The sequence below is a fragment of the Anser brachyrhynchus genome, assembly GCF_964034855.1.
Source record: "Anser brachyrhynchus genome assembly, chromosome: 1".
Taxonomy (NCBI): Eukaryota; Metazoa; Chordata; class Aves; order Anseriformes; family Anatidae; genus Anser; species Anser brachyrhynchus.
The window spans coordinates 169488681-169504356 of NC_137694.1; the positions used below are offsets into that span (position 1 = coordinate 169488681).

At 38.7% G+C, this 15676-nt stretch overlaps 1 long non-coding RNA gene across 1 annotated transcript in view; it reads right to left on the minus strand.

The window, feature by feature from the left end:
- Nucleotides 1-1230: 1230 nt before the first annotated feature.
- The window catches only part of LOC308189697, a 74446-nt gene continuing 60000 nt past the window's right edge, over nt 1231-15676 (minus strand). The window contains exons 3-5 of the long non-coding RNA XR_013946520.1: nt 10273-10514; nt 3391-3499; nt 1231-2489 (exon numbers count right to left, since the gene is read on the minus strand). This is a non-coding gene — a long non-coding RNA (uncharacterized lncRNA). The remainder of the gene's footprint in view (nt 2490-3390; nt 3500-10272; nt 10515-15676) is intronic.

Sequence of the window (15676 nt, forward strand, 5' to 3'; positions counted from 1 at the left end):
TCATTGTATATGAGAAGAACTTTGGGAATGAAAAAATATATTTACCATTTAAAGAATTATGTAAGTAGTAAAAAGGAGAATGACTTAGGAGCAACAAGTGGGAAATAAGAGATGCAGTAAAGCACAGAATTTCTTGTTTGGGGACTGTTCTTTCACCAAGCTGTTGATTTTCACTCTCTAAACCCAGAAGCTTTATTTAATTTAGAAGTTCTTCCAGTTCTAGTCTCCAGTGTCTTCCTCTATCTAGTTAAGGGCATTTTTATACAAACATTAGATTTTAAATAAGCATCTCCTAATCCACTGTGCTGGCCCAGCTCACAGAGGCACAGGCTCTGTCACAGTGTTTCCTTTTTTCTGACTGATGGGGAAAATGATTAGGGAGCGAGGGTGTGTGTTTATACTATGGATAAACTAAGGTAACACACTAATGCAGAGAAAAGTCATGAAAAAAAATCAACTGTTTTTGTCCAACAGACGCAATCCTACAAAGGAGAAACCAGGATCTGAAGCAATCTTATTAAATGATCCTAATACAACCACCAATCTGTGAGTTTTGAGTCACGGTTTGTATAGCTACCCCATAGATGCACACCTGCCTGGCAAAGGATTGCAGTTTAAATACTTTTACTCTCACAAGGTCAATTGTGGTTACTGCTCTTGCTGGGACCCTGAAGCATGGGTTGGAACTGCACAAATGAATCAGGCCTCTAATATGAAGTCTTCAGCTCTTTACCATCTGTCTGTATATTGTTTTTGTCTCTCTTTTGGTTTTTAAATATAGAACATTCCCATATAGAAGAAATCAAGGTAAAAAAAAATCCTAGTGTTAGAAGTGGACATTAAAATGAATATATGATAACCTCAGGGTGGTAATATACCCACCGCTGTTACAACTCTTTTTTTTTTCCATTCTTATAACATTTCACACACTTGTTGTTTCTCATTATGATGTGGGAAAACTTTTAGATTCAAAGGTATCTTAAAACATACAGCAGCTGATATTTACAGTTACACGTGTTGTGAATTGATGCCCTTTAGCACTGCACAACAAGAAAATTAAATAATGATGATCATAAGAAAACTTTGAACAGGGAAACACAGAGGAAAGAAGTTCAATTAATGACTATAGTTTCCAGTTGCTCAAACCTTTATAGAAATTTGCTTCTTTATCTTAATTTCCATTTCCACAGTAAGTATAGGTATTTATCTCAGCATATGTAACTCGGGAAATTATTTAAAATCAATTTTATATGAATAATCAAAATAACCAGAATCCTCAGAATATGTTGCTGGATAACCATGACATTCAAATGGTAGCTGATGTCCACACATTGTTCTAGGGGAAATATTAACTTTCTGATGTTATTCTGTTCTTAGCACATCTATCTCTCCTTTCAATCTCCCAAAGTCCCTGACCTTTCTTTTATTATCCCTACTTTTCTCTACAGAGCCTGCACTTATTTCTTGATTAAAACAGCTAGGACTGGAGCACACAAGATTTAGAAAATTCCAGTCATAATGGGTATGATGAGTTTGTTGTTTTTCTAAACAAACAAAACATCCATGCAAAAATTAGATTCTAATGATGACACACTGGGTGTCACAAACAAACAAACAAACAAAATAATGATAATAATAATAATTATAAAACCCACTGTTTTCACACTGGCGATGCCTGTGTGTTTGTTGTTTTTTTTTGTTGTTGTTTCTTTTGCTTAGTGTTTTCAACTAATGCATTTTTGATGTCTAACATTCAATGCAAGTATTTATTCAGCTTCATTTAATTTCTTATTATGTCCCACTCTTTTGTCAATAGTGCATTTGGAAAGCATATTTTCAATGCTCTACACAATAGGATTCTTATTGCTGCAGTCTTGACAGGAATTGGGATATTGATGCCAATTGTAGGTATTGATCTAAATTTGTTTCTTGCCCACACGGAGCCATACAGGCTGTATACAGGATGTTGGTAATAGTGTTATCTTATGCTATACAGTTCTGGGCCAGAATGAGGCTTTTAGTTATTGAACCATAGATCTAATGATCTAGAGCTTATGATGGATTATTATTATTTAATTATTTGTAATTGATATTCATGATTTGCTCTCAAGGAACAATTCAGATTAGGTGTCCCTGCTCGAGCATGGGGTTGGATGGGAGATCCCTTCCAACCTCAACGATTCTGTGATTCTGTGATATAGAGATGTACTCTGATTTGTAGTCAATAAGTCAAATAAGTATGTTTAGGCAATAAATATCCCATTCTTAAGTAAACATTGAAAACAGCTTAGATATATGATGAGAATCATGTCTTGGAATAGTTTCCTCCTTCTGATTATGGGACAAGTGACAGGTAACCAGATCAGATGAACACATTTAAATCTTAGGTGCCTAAGTTAGATAGATAAAACCCACTGAAGTCCCTGGTTTGTATTTCTGTAGCAATGACATGGTGCAGTTCTGATCATTTCTTGGGGCTTCTAGACCTCCTGCAATATAATTAAACAGAATTCAACAGATAAACAAAATAAATGGTAAGATAAAAACAATGACATGACTTTTGAAAGACCGGGTGGAAGGAATAGGCAGTAGTTGAGGCATGAAATAAAATATCCTGGACACATCTTTTCTTTGTCTTTTTACCTCTGGGTGAGACCCTTTTAGTAATAACATTGGAATTTGACTTTCATTCTGGCTCTTTATCAAAGAGTACAATGGCATAAATCTTCTTAGTTTTCCCTTGGACTGTGATTAGGAAAAAAAAAAAAAAAAGAGTTATTATTTTACATCTGTTTGTCTTTTTCCCGGAAGAGGTTCTTTTATAGAATCATAGAATGCTTTGGGTTGGAAGGGACCTTTAAAGACCACTTACTCCAATCCCCCCAGCAGAGACATCTTTCATTAGACCAGGGTGCTTAAAGCCCCATCCAATCTGAAACATTAAGATAGTGCATCCTGTCTAGTGCTCCATTACAATATTTGGTAGGATTAGCTTCGGACAGTGTTTAATCTCAAACAGATGAAAAACTGGCACAGATGGCTTTTTGCACCACTGACAGGCAACTTAAGGTTCTTGGTTTTGATTTTTTTTTCCAGTTGTGCATTCCAGTGGGAATGTCTTCATTATTTTTGGGCAGCACATTGTTAATGGCATGTTTGGTTTTTTGTTTGTTTGTTTTTGGTTGTTGTTGTTGTTGTCTTTTGTTTTGTTTGTTTGTTTCAGCATACATTTAGTTACCTTTATTGTGTTTACATGGTTTTCTAGGTTTGAAATTTTTCTATATATTATCATATTAATAGTGGAATCTATGATATTCTGCATGAAGCCTAGTTTCTCATGGTTGAAGTAGAGATTTCAGACTACTATGAAAATGCCATACTAATACTCACTGCATTAGCTTTGATCCAATAGAGTTTTATACATGATTCTTGCATCACTGCTTCAGCTTGGTGTCTTTCAAGAAGGGAGATGCTAAACTGATGAGTATTTTGAATATTCCTAGGGACAGGTGTTAAAAAAGACAGACTGTCATAGTTTGTTTTTGTTTGTTAACATTTCTTTTTAATTTCTAATAAGCTCTGTTATGATGGTTAATAAATTGGCTCCAATGCAAAAGTCTGTAAGAAATTGCTGAATTTATGATAACAACCATTATGACGCACACTGTATCATATCACCCTATTTCTTTCTTTCAAAAGCAATATAGGATGTAACAAAATACAGTCCCTGTTTAAAGGTCAATGCAGTAGAAAGTCACTGGAGTCAGACTGGAAAAACTGCACGAGCCAACCTGGCTGAACTTGTTTTGTCTGAATGCTAATCAAATCTGTATCTTCATATAAACTTCTGTGCTTGCTTAGCCTTGTTTTAAAAACAACACCTTCTAGCAGTTGGGATCAGGTCCAATTTTACACAGTTTAAGGTTGAACTATATAAATATTATTTAGCATTAAGATGAAAAGTAGAATTACACTTGTAACACTGAACATATTTATCCCAAAATATTACTCAATAATGTAACCACAACAGTAATCATTTTAATTAAAAATACCTTCTAATCTCTATGTGAATAAGGAAAGAAAATCTCTGCCACAAGTACACATGAATACACAGAATAACAACCATCTTTAGGAAGAAGACAATACTGCTCTATTGTTACTGATTATTCATTGTCTTTAAAGACATAAAAAGCACCCTATATATGGATGAGGAAAAAGGTGTAAAATTTTGGTTTTAATGTCTTTTTGATAATTTCAGTATCTAAGGTTATTAGAAATATATCTTGTGATTAAGAATCTCCGTTTCCTCTAAGTAGGTTGCATTATGGACCAGGACTTGTCAACAAAGCAGCCTCAATGTTTCAGGTTAGATATCTAACCTGAAATTTTAAAGATTGTTCTTTACATTAAAACAAAACAGAAAAACTTTGTATCAAAATGAGATGATCTTAAAATCTGAGTCTAAATGTATTTTCACAGCATTTGGAAAAGTTCAGACATCAAGGTTGCAGTTTAAGCTGCAACCTGGGCTATAACCTGGGCTACAATTGGACTATAACCAAGTCTGTTTTGTTAACAAGATGGAATCAAACTATTTCTCATTATTCACACAGTGTGAAGAGACATTCAGAACCAAAAGAGTGAAAATTATCTTTCTCTAATAAAGTCCATATAAATTAGAGGTTAGTTGTTAAAACAGTGTGCAGAGTGCATCAGAGGAAGGCCAGGTATTGGGTAGCTAGATTAAGAAAGAAAAGTAACCTTTAAGTCTCTTGTCTTTCATGTTAATAATGTTGAATCCAGTGAGTCCTTCCCAATGTTTTACTTGCAGAGCAAATATTTTCTCATTCAGTTATGGAACCCATGGTGTGATGTCAGCTAACAACACCTTCAATTCCTTTAACTAATGAATAAAGATTATCAGAAAAGTGATGAACTACTACAAAGTTTTAAGGGATGGTGAGACAAACAAGTTTTTACTTGTAGTGCAGAGGTTATCTCCGAGCTTTTTTGATGGTAAGTAAAGAAGTTTGATTCTAGTAGAGGTAGACACATAGAGTAATTACAAGTCTAGGAAAGGTCCCCTGTGGTTTCAGTGAGACAATGTGGTAAAATTCAGCTGACCTGTCTAGAGAATATTTGGGAACTTGTACTACAGTAAAAGGGAAAATATTCAAGAAAAAAATATTTTTGTTTTCATTTTTGTTATGTTAATAATGCTAAGTAACAACTCAGAGAGAATTTTCAAGTGTTACTGGATTTATCATGCATCTGGCAATTTTGGCAGTATTCAGTTGTATAGTTTCCTTCCTTATAAGAATCTAAATGCAATGATCAATGCACTGGTACACTTGCTGCCTTTAATTGTGACAGATATTCACAGAGGTTTACCTACCTTAACTTAGGAGTCTAATGGTAAAATTATACAATCATAGAATGGTTTGGGTTGGGAGGAACCTTGAAGATCATAAAGTTCCAACCTCCCTGCAGGGACACCTTCTACTACACCAGGCTGCTCAAAGACCCATCCAGCCTGGCCTTGGATACTTACAAGGATAGGGAACCAACCACTTCTTTGGGAAATCCGTACTAGTGCATCATCACCTTCCAAGTAAATAATTTATTCCGAATATCTCATCTAAATCTATCTTATTTTAGTTTAAAGCCACTACACCTTGTCCTATCACTGCACTCCCTCACAATGAGTCCCTCTCCTGCTTTCCTGTAGGCCCCCTTTAGGTACTGGAAGAAGGTCTCCCTGGAGCCTTCTCTTCAGGCTGAACATTCCCAGCTCTCTCAGTCTGTCTTCATAGGAGAGGTGTTCCAGCCCTTTGATCATCTTCATGGCCCTCTGTAACAGGTTCACATCTTTCTTGTGCTGGGGGCCCCAGACCTGGATGTAATACTCCAAGTGGGGCCTCAAAAGGGCAGAGTAGAGGGGGACAATCACCTGTCTTGACCTGCTGATTATACTTCATTTGATGCAGCCTGGGATACAGTTGTTTCTGAATACTGCACATTGCTGCACATTGCCGGCTCGTGTTGAGCTTCTCATCAACCAACTTCTCCAGGTCATTCTCCTCTGAACTGTTCTCAATCCATTCACCACCCAGCCTGTATTTGTGCTTGGGATTACCCCGACCCAGATGCAGGACCTTGCACTTGGTCTTGTGTAACCTCATAAGGTTCACACAGGCCCACCTCTCAAGCCTTCCCAGGTCCCTCTGGATGGCATCCCTTCCCTCCAGCGTGTCGTCCACACCACACTGCTTGTTGTCATCATCAGACTTGCTGAGGGTGAACTCAATCCCACTGCTTATGTCGCCAGCAAAGATGTTAAACAGCACTTGTCCCTGTACTGACCCATGAGGAACACCACTTGTTACTAGTCTCCACCTGGACATTGAGTCATTGATTGCAACTGTTTGAGTGTAACTATCCAGCCAATTCCTTACCCACTGAGTGGTCCATCTGTCAAATCCATGTCTCTCCAATTTAGAGATAAGAATATCACTGGTGGAGACAGTTGCTGCCTCAAATGCTTTACACAAGTCCAGTTAAATGATGTCAGTTCCCCTATCTACCTATGCTGTAACCCTGTTGAAGAAGGCCACCAGATTTGTCAGACACAGTTTGCCACCAGTGAGGCCATGATGGCTGTCACTAATCACCTCCTTATTTTCCTTGTACCTTAACATAGATTCTGGGAGGATCTGCTCCATGATCTTCATGGGCACAGAGGTAAGACTGACTGGCCCATTGTTCGCCAGGTCTTCCTTTTTTTCCTTTTTGAGTGGTGTGTGTCCGTGTGTGTGTATGTATCCCTTTTTCCAATTACTGGGAACTTCACAAGACCACCACTACTTAAATATGAAAAAGAGTGGTTTAACAGCTACATCTGCCAGCTCCTTTATGACCCTATATCTTATCATGTCCCGTGGACTTGTGTACCTTCAGGTTCCTTAGATGGTCTCAAATCTGATCTTCTCCTACAGTTCTTCATTCTCCCAGTCCCTTTGCCTTTGCCTTCTGAGACTTGGTATGTGTGGCTAGAAGGAAATCCATTTTTGCCTGACTTCCTCTTTGTTGGGATGCATTGCTCTTGAGCTTGGAGGGGGTGATCCTTGAATATTAATAAGCTTTCTTTGGTGCCTCTTCCCTACAGGGCTTTCTCCCATGGTACTCTACCAAGCAGATCACTGAAGAGGGCAAAATCTGTTTTCCTGAAGTCCAGGATAATGAGCCTTTTGTGTGCCCTCCTCACTGCCCTCAGGATCCTAAAATCCACCATTTCACGGCCACTGCAGTCAAGGCTGCCTTTCACCTTCACATTCCCCACCAGCACCTCCTTGTTGGTGAGAATGAGGTTCAACACAGCACCTCTTCTCATTGGCTCCTCTATCATTTGGAGAAAAAGTTATCATCAGCTCATTCCAGGAATCTCCTGGATTCCCTATGCCCTGCTGTGCTGTCCCTCCAGAAGATATCAGGGTGGTTGAAGGACCACCCTGAGGCCACCATGAGGACCGGGCCAAACATGAACCTGCTCCTATCTGTTTATACGGGGTCTCATCCACTCAGTCTTCCTGGTCAGGTGGCCTGTAGCAGACCCCCACTATAACGTTATCTGTCCCTCTCCTCCCTTTAATCCTGATCCATAAACTCTTGGTCAGCTCCTCATCCATCCCCAGGCCAAGCTCCATGCACTCCAGCTTATCATTGACATAGAAGGCAACACCCCTCCTCGCCTCCCCTGCCTGTCCTTCCTAAGGAGCCTGTATCCTTATGCTCCAACACTCCAGACATAGGAGCCATCCCATCACATCTCCATAATGCCAATGAGGTCATGGCCCTGCAGGCATGCATACATCTCTAACTCCTCATTTATTCCCCACGCTACAAGATTTAGCATAGAGACATTTAAGTTGGGCCCCTAATGAAGCTGATGGTGTTTGAATTCCTTTGTGCTGCTCATCAGGTGCTCTCCTACTGACCCATTATATTTCTCCAGGCTCTGGGCATCTATCACTGACACTGTCATCAAACTGAGAGGAGTGGGATGGACTGAGGTTCCCCTCGCCCAACAATTCTAGCTTAAAACCCTCTTCACCAGCTTAGCAAGCCTTTGACCAAAATGTTCTTCCCATTCTCTGAGAAGTGGACCCCATCTGCTCCCAGCAGACCAGGTTTATCAAAGAGAGTAGCCAAACTCCTGTCTGTGGCACCAGTCCTTGAACAATCTCTTGTTGTGCCAGATTAAAATGGCCTTTTCAAACCGCTTCCATTTGACTGGGAGGATTAATGAAAAAACTATCTGCATTGATGTGTCCTTTACTGCTGCTCCCAGGGCTCTGTAATCCTTCTTGATACACCTCTAATAGCTTATAGTCTAGTAGCCTAGCTACGACTCTGCGGTCTCCTTGTGAAAAGAGAAAGAAGAATTTGGAAAGAAAATTTAAAAGATGTAGAGGGTGATTCATCTGACTTAAGAACCCCTTTTTGGATTGGAATTTACATCAGCAGGTACTTAACTACTCCATTGACTATAAAAGGAACCCTGGATGAAACTATGAGATTTAAATATTTGTAGGAATATATGATATTTATTCATGTTCAGATAAACAATATTAGTTAATGTCAAAAAGAAGCAATAAACTACAGTTTGTTCAGTTAATCTGTTGCATCTGTTGATGTCTAGGTCAAATTATTATGTATAATAAAGGTTCTGTTAAGGTGGTAGATGGTTTAAAAAACCGAAGATTAAAATCTGTGAAAAGATTCTGTGGTTTTCCTAAATCAGATGAACTCTTCATTCATCTAAACCCATACTCTAGATCCTGTACCTGTATCCTGTACTTAGTGACACATGCATAAATATGCATACAGTGCTGTTTACCATCATCAGAGGGTAAATGGCTGATCAGTCCATGAGATGAACCAAATTTTATCACTATTTTGTATTTAACAACTTCTGTTAGGCTTTTCCATGTATTAGTTTTTGTGTTAACACCTTTTTCATATCTGTCATCTTTAATATATTACTTTGAATTGTGAGAATATTTCATTTTTATTTGATGTTCCCAAGATTTTTATTGAGAAATAATCAAAATAATCATCTCTTATTCACAAATATTATATGTTTAATTCTCTACAATATTATGATTTTAAATAGCCTTTCTTATTTTCTCTCTGTCAAGTTGGAAATATCTCTTTTTAATCTATTTGTAGCATTTTGAATATGTTCTGCTTCTGATGTCTTTGAAAAAAAAGTTCATCATTAGTTATTTTGGCTTTAATGAGTTGTTCTAAAAAAAAGACCCATAGTTTCATGATGGATTTACATTTGTCTTGCCAAAATTTATTCTTTTTATTTATTTATATATATTTTTTTCATTTATACATCTGGACATGTTTTCCTTTTTTTTGACAGATTTTTTTTTTTTTTTAACTTCTAACATCTCCTTTAATTTAACAGTTAATCAGAGTAAAGCTTTAGTAAATCTTTGTTTTCTCAGTCCTCTTGAAGATTTTTTTGATGAGTATCATACATTTACTCTCTGGTCTTGAAAGACTACTCATACTATCATCAGATTTTTACACTTTTGGCTGCTCCTGCTCCTTTTAATTTTTATTTTTCTTTCTCTTTCTTTTTTTTTTTTTTTTTAAGAAGTTAACTCTTTTTTTTTTTAGAGTTGTGACTTGAAGTTAAACATTACAATGGTTGATTATTTTTGTTTTGTTTTGTCTTGTTTTCAGTCCTACAGAAAAGTTGAATTTGTGGATGATATGGTCCCTATTAGACACGTTTTTCAAAAATAACTGTAACCTCTTTTTTTCTTACATCAGTCTACTTGTTGAAATGTACATATCTTAGCCAATATCCTCATCTACAGATGGTAGTGCCCTGAATCTGCTTTTTCTACAGATTTTCTACAGATTGTTCTATCTCATCAGGCTTTAAAAACAAACAAACATACAAACAAACAAAGTAAAATTATTTAGGAATCAGCTTAAAAGGCAAAGTAAAAATAAACATAAAAACCCAAGAGCCTATATTGTGGTTTAACCCAGCAGACAGCTAAACACCATGCAGCTGTTTGCTCATTCCCCCACCCTGTAGTCATAAAACTTGTGGGTTGAGACAAAGAGAGTTGAATAGGAAAGAAAAAGGAGGTGGAAAAAGAAAAAAAAAAAAAGAAAAAAAAGCAACAATAACAACAACAACAACAAAAAGAATACACAAAACAAGTGATGCACAAGGCAATTGCTCACCACCAGCCAACAGATGCTCAGATAGTCCCCAAGCACAACAGTAGCCTCCTTTGCCAGCTCCCCCCAGCTTTATTGTTGATCATGACACCATACGGTATGGGACATCCCTTTGGCCAGTTTGGGTCAGCTGTCCTCATTCTGACCCTTTCCAGCTTCTTGTGCACCCCTAGCCTCCTCCCTGACAGGGCAGCGTGAGAAGCTGAAAAGTCCTTGGCTCTGTGCAAGCACTGCTCTGCAACAAACTAAAACATCAGTGTGTTATCAGCATTATTTTCCTATTAAATCCAAAACACAGCTCCATAACAGCCCTTATGAAGAAAATTAACTCTATCCCAGCCAAAACCAGGACAGCCTAACACTCAAAATAAGAACATCCAGAACTGAATGGGAGCTTTGGTGCACAGCTCTTTTAAAACTTGGATTTGTATTACTTTTATAATATTGCACTTTCCAGAATCTCTCTGCTAAACCCATTCAGAGGCTCCAGCACATGTGAAGGGATATATAAGTAATAAGCAATAAGTGAATACGGAAAGATCATTTCCTTTTCCATGCCCTTTTTTTATTTAGTAAGTTCCACTGATATCAATTGTTGATTTAATGTCATGTTCTCCAGAGTTGGAATATTGTCCTTTTTCCTTAAAAACAGCTATCCATTTTCATCATTGCAAATGAAACAAATGATCAGTGGGATTAGTAAACTGTAAATTGCATCACATTTTTGTTCAGGACAGATGAAAGACAGTTATTATAATTTGGCATATGTGAGAAATGGAGTCCTTGCCTTTAAATTCGTGGCAGTCCCACCATTATTTCTTATACACCATTGCCTATGTTGGCATTGCAGTTTAGTTATCTTTAAGCGCTCCCAATGCTTAGGTGTCTGGTTTTGTGTGTTAAGAGGGGCTCCTGATTTCCTGCTCCCTGTATACCAGTATTTGAACTTTTTTGTGTGTGTGTGAAATCTTGCTAAAAGCTGTAAAATAAAATACTGCCTCACTTAAACTGCTGTGATTCTATGAAGCACTCCTAAAACCAAGATTCTGCAAGTCTGTGTGTATTACACAGGTACAAAGTTTTTCTAACATCTGGCAAATCTTACTTTTTTATTTATTTTATTTTATTTTATTTTACTTTTATTTTATTTATTTTATTTTATTTTTATTTATTTATTTATTTATTTTTATGATTGGTTAAATAGAGGATGTTTTAATGGTTAAATATTAAGTGAGGAAAAAAAATATGCAAAATTATGTATCCAGACTTTTCCGATTTCTTTTTTTCCTTTCAGAATATCTTAAGCATGCACAATGCCTACATGAATCAATATCAGTTCTTACTTTCCTGTTAAAATTTAGTTTCTTAGATTTTCTCTTGATATTTTTTGATTCACTGTCATATGTTCTTGATGTAATTAAAGGCAACATATCTAATATTAAAAAGATCTATTCAAACATTAATTATTAACTCATGATATCACACAATTTGGTTTAATGCTATATGTCCTAATTTAATCTCTTCTAGATGTATCCTAATTCAATCTCTTCTAATCTAAGTCTTTAATCCAGCTAACCTGATTAAGAATTTGACTAATTCTGTGCATCAGTTATGGATATTTATGCTCATGTTCTGAATATGTTTTTCTTTTTAGAGGTATCATAGCATAAAATGTGCTACTTATTCCCGGTCATTGTTTTCTTTTTCCAATCCTTTACCAAAACCTTTTTTTTTTTTTTTTTTTTTTGTGGGGTACAGTGTGTTGGGTCTGTCTAGGATGGAGTCACCTTTCCCTGCAGCAGCCCACACAGTGCTGTGCTCTGCACTCGTAGCTGGAACAGCACTGGTATCACTCCAGTGTTGTGTCTATTGCTGCATAGTGCTGGCACAGCATCAGGACTCCCTCCAAGCCCCCAAGAGCCAGCAAGCTGGGGGTGGGCAAGTGATGGGGAGGAGACATCACCAGGGCAGCTGACCTGAACCAACCAAAGGGATATTCCGTAGCACCTGATGTCATACTCAGCAATAAAAAGGGGGGGCTGTCATGGGGGAGGGGGCTGTCCTGACCTGAACAACCGCTATGCGTTTTGAGGCCCTGCTTTCCAGGACATGGCCGAACATCGCTCGTTGATGGGAAGTAGAGAATAACTTTTTTTCTTTCTCTCTGTGCTTCCATGTGGCCTTATTGTTTCTTCTGTTTCTTTTCCTCCCCATTCCCTTTCCCTTTAATTAAATCATTCTCATCTCAGACCTCAAGCTCTTTGTGTTGTATTTTCTCCCCCTTCCTCTTTGAGGAGGGGGGGGAGTGAGAGAGTGGTTGTGGTGGAGCTCGGCTGCCCACTAGAGTAAAACCACCACATACAGTAATGAAGATATGTCTGGAAATAATGGAGGAATTCTGCACATGAATTAGCAAAATGAAGTCCACGAAATGAGATCCTGCAACTGAAAGTAATCAAGAATAAATATAAAATTGTGTTGTTTGATTGTTTGTTTTTTAATCAAAATGCACATGTAATCTAAATTAGCATTTTCTGCCTTTTGTTGGCTTGATGACAAAACATTGAAAATTGGTATACTTTTTTGTATAAAATAATAATACTTTTAAAAAACAGCTTTTCAGGATGAAATAACCCATACAAAGTCTAAGATTCAGGATCACATTTCCAATAACGTCATTTTCAAGTCTTCAGCCAGCTTTCTTGAAATGTTGTTAGGAAACACAGAGAGCTAGGTGAGATCACAGAAACACAGAATGGTTAAGGCTGGAAGTGACCTCTGGAGGTCATCTTGATCAACCTCCTTGCTAAAGCAGGGGCAACTAAATGAGGTTGCCCAAGACCACGTCCAGGTGGCTCTTGAGTATCTCTAAAATGGGAGACTCCACAAACTCTCTAGACAACCCGTTCCATTGTACCCACTGCTCTCCCCGCACCCACCAGTCTGGTCATTTCATTGTGGAAGCTTATCAGGTTGGTCAAACATGACTTGTCTTTGGTGAATCCATGCTGACTACTCCTGATGATTTTCTTCTCCTTCATGTGCCTGGAAATGCTTTCCAGGATTAGCTTTTATCACCTTATCACTGAGGTGATGGTGACTGGTCTGTAGTTCCAGTGGGTGGGTCTTCCTTCTCAGCCTTATTGAAGATTGGAGTGACATTTGCTTTTCTTCAGTCTTTGGATACTTCTCCCAGCCATGGTGATGGCTGATCAAAGATTCTCAAGAGTGGCCTTGCAATGACATTTGTCAGCTGTACCAGGGTCCATAGACTTATGCATGTCCAGTTAGGTAAGTATTCCCTGACCTGATCCTCCTCCACCAAGGCTATAGCTTCCTTGCTCCAGCCATTCAACCTGGCCTCTGTGACATGGGATTCCCGAAGGCCAGTTTTGCTACTAAAGACTGAGGCAAAGAAGGTGCCTCAGACTTTCCCCTGTTCTGTGTAATCAAGTTCCATGTCTCATTCAGCAATGGTCTCACATTTTCCTTAGTGTTCTTTTTGCCATTTATGTACATAGAGAAGCCCTTCTTGTTGTCTTTGACATCCCTGTCTAGATTTAATTATATTTGCTCTTTAGCTTTCTTGATTTCATCCATGGATGCTTGGACAGCATTTCTGTATTCCTTCCAGTTTACCTGTCCTGTCTTCCACCTTTTGTGTTTAGTATATGTCTTCTTTTTGTGTTTGAGTTTGTCCAGGAACTCTTTTTTGTCCACACAATCCTCCTGGCATTTTTACCTGGTTTTCTATTCTTTGGGATAAACCTCTCTTGAGCTTGGAGAATGTCATCTATGAATATTAAGCAGCATTCTTGGGCCCCTCTTCTTCCAGGACCTTATCCCATGAGACTCTGCCAAGTAGATCTTTGAAGAGGCCAGAGACTCTAGTTGGGGCAGGATCTCTTCATGCCAGAAGACACCGGCTTCCATCCTCTCACATCTCTGGAGATTACACTTACCTTAACAGCAGGGGTGGAAACTGCCTCTTTCTCTCCTGCAGTTGGGTTCTGAGGCTCTTGAGGCTATTGTGTCTCAGAGAAGAGTCTGTCTATCTCCTTTTCGTCTTCTCTTATGATGCATAACTTCACTTTCTCCTGTAAATCTTCCACTTTATGGCACAGCTCTTGCAGAACAGGGGACCATCTCACCTGGTATCAGAGAAAGATCATAGTCATTCCCCATCATCTGGGACCTGAAGGGCTGTATTTATCATCTCATGTTCTGCCTGCATCAAATCTCCACCGCAGCAAGGAGAGCTGCCCAGCTCTCCAGCCTGTCCAGGTCTCGCTGAATGGCAGCACAGCCTTTTGGTGTGTTGACCACTCCTCCCAGCTTTGTATCATTGGCGTACTTGCTAAGGGTGGACACTATTCCCTCATCAAGGTCATCAATGAAGATGTTGAACAAGACCAGACCCAGCACCAGCCCCTGGGGAACACTGCTAGTCAGAGGTCTCCAGCCGGACTCTGTGCTGCTGATCACCACCCTCTGAGCTCTGCCAGTCAGCCAGTTCTCAACCCCCCTTACTTGCTTTCTCAGCTTTGCTAGCAGGATGTCATGGGAGACAGTATCGAAAGCCTTGCTGAAGTCAAGGTAGATGACATCCACTGCTCTCCCCCCATCTACCCAGCTGGTGATGCCATCGTAGAAGTCAACAAGGTTGGTCGAGCATGATTTCCCCTTGGTGAATCCATGCTGACTATGCATAATCTTCTTCTCTTCCAATTGCTTGGAGATGACATCCAGAACAAATTGTTCCAATACCTTTCCAGGGACAGAGGTGAAACTGACTGGCCTGTAGTAGATTTTCCTTGCCCTTTTTGAAGACTGGAGTGACATTGGCTATCCTCCAGTCTTCAGGCACCTCTCCTGTTCTCCAAGACCTGTCAAAGATGATAGCGGTTGATGAGAGACCTGTCAAAGATGAGAGCAGTTCGGCAATCACCTCTACCACCTTGAACAACACAAAGTTCAAATTTCTTTTAAAAGTCTCTCTAAGTCCTAGCAAACTGAAGTTTTTTTTTTACTCATATAACTGAATATGCCAATTATACGTTCCTTTTATGGGAACACAGTACTCTTCTGCATGGCCCAGACTGTCTGTATAATTTATTACATTGTTTGGGCTGCTGATTTGAGGAGGTACATACTGATGAAAAATCAAGACTTTCCTTGTTCAGTACTTTCAAAGTACAGTTCGATCTAACAGAAATGGAACAAATTTCTATTCAGTCTTTCAACAGTAAGAACCTGACCCAGACAAATATCTGTTTAAGCCACATGCAATTGCTAAAGTTTATCCACTTCCATACACTTCCTTTCTGTATGACTTCTCACCATGTTGAGATGCATTTAGTCAGAAATGTAATGTAACAGTAGTTTTATATTGTACTGCAAGTTAGAA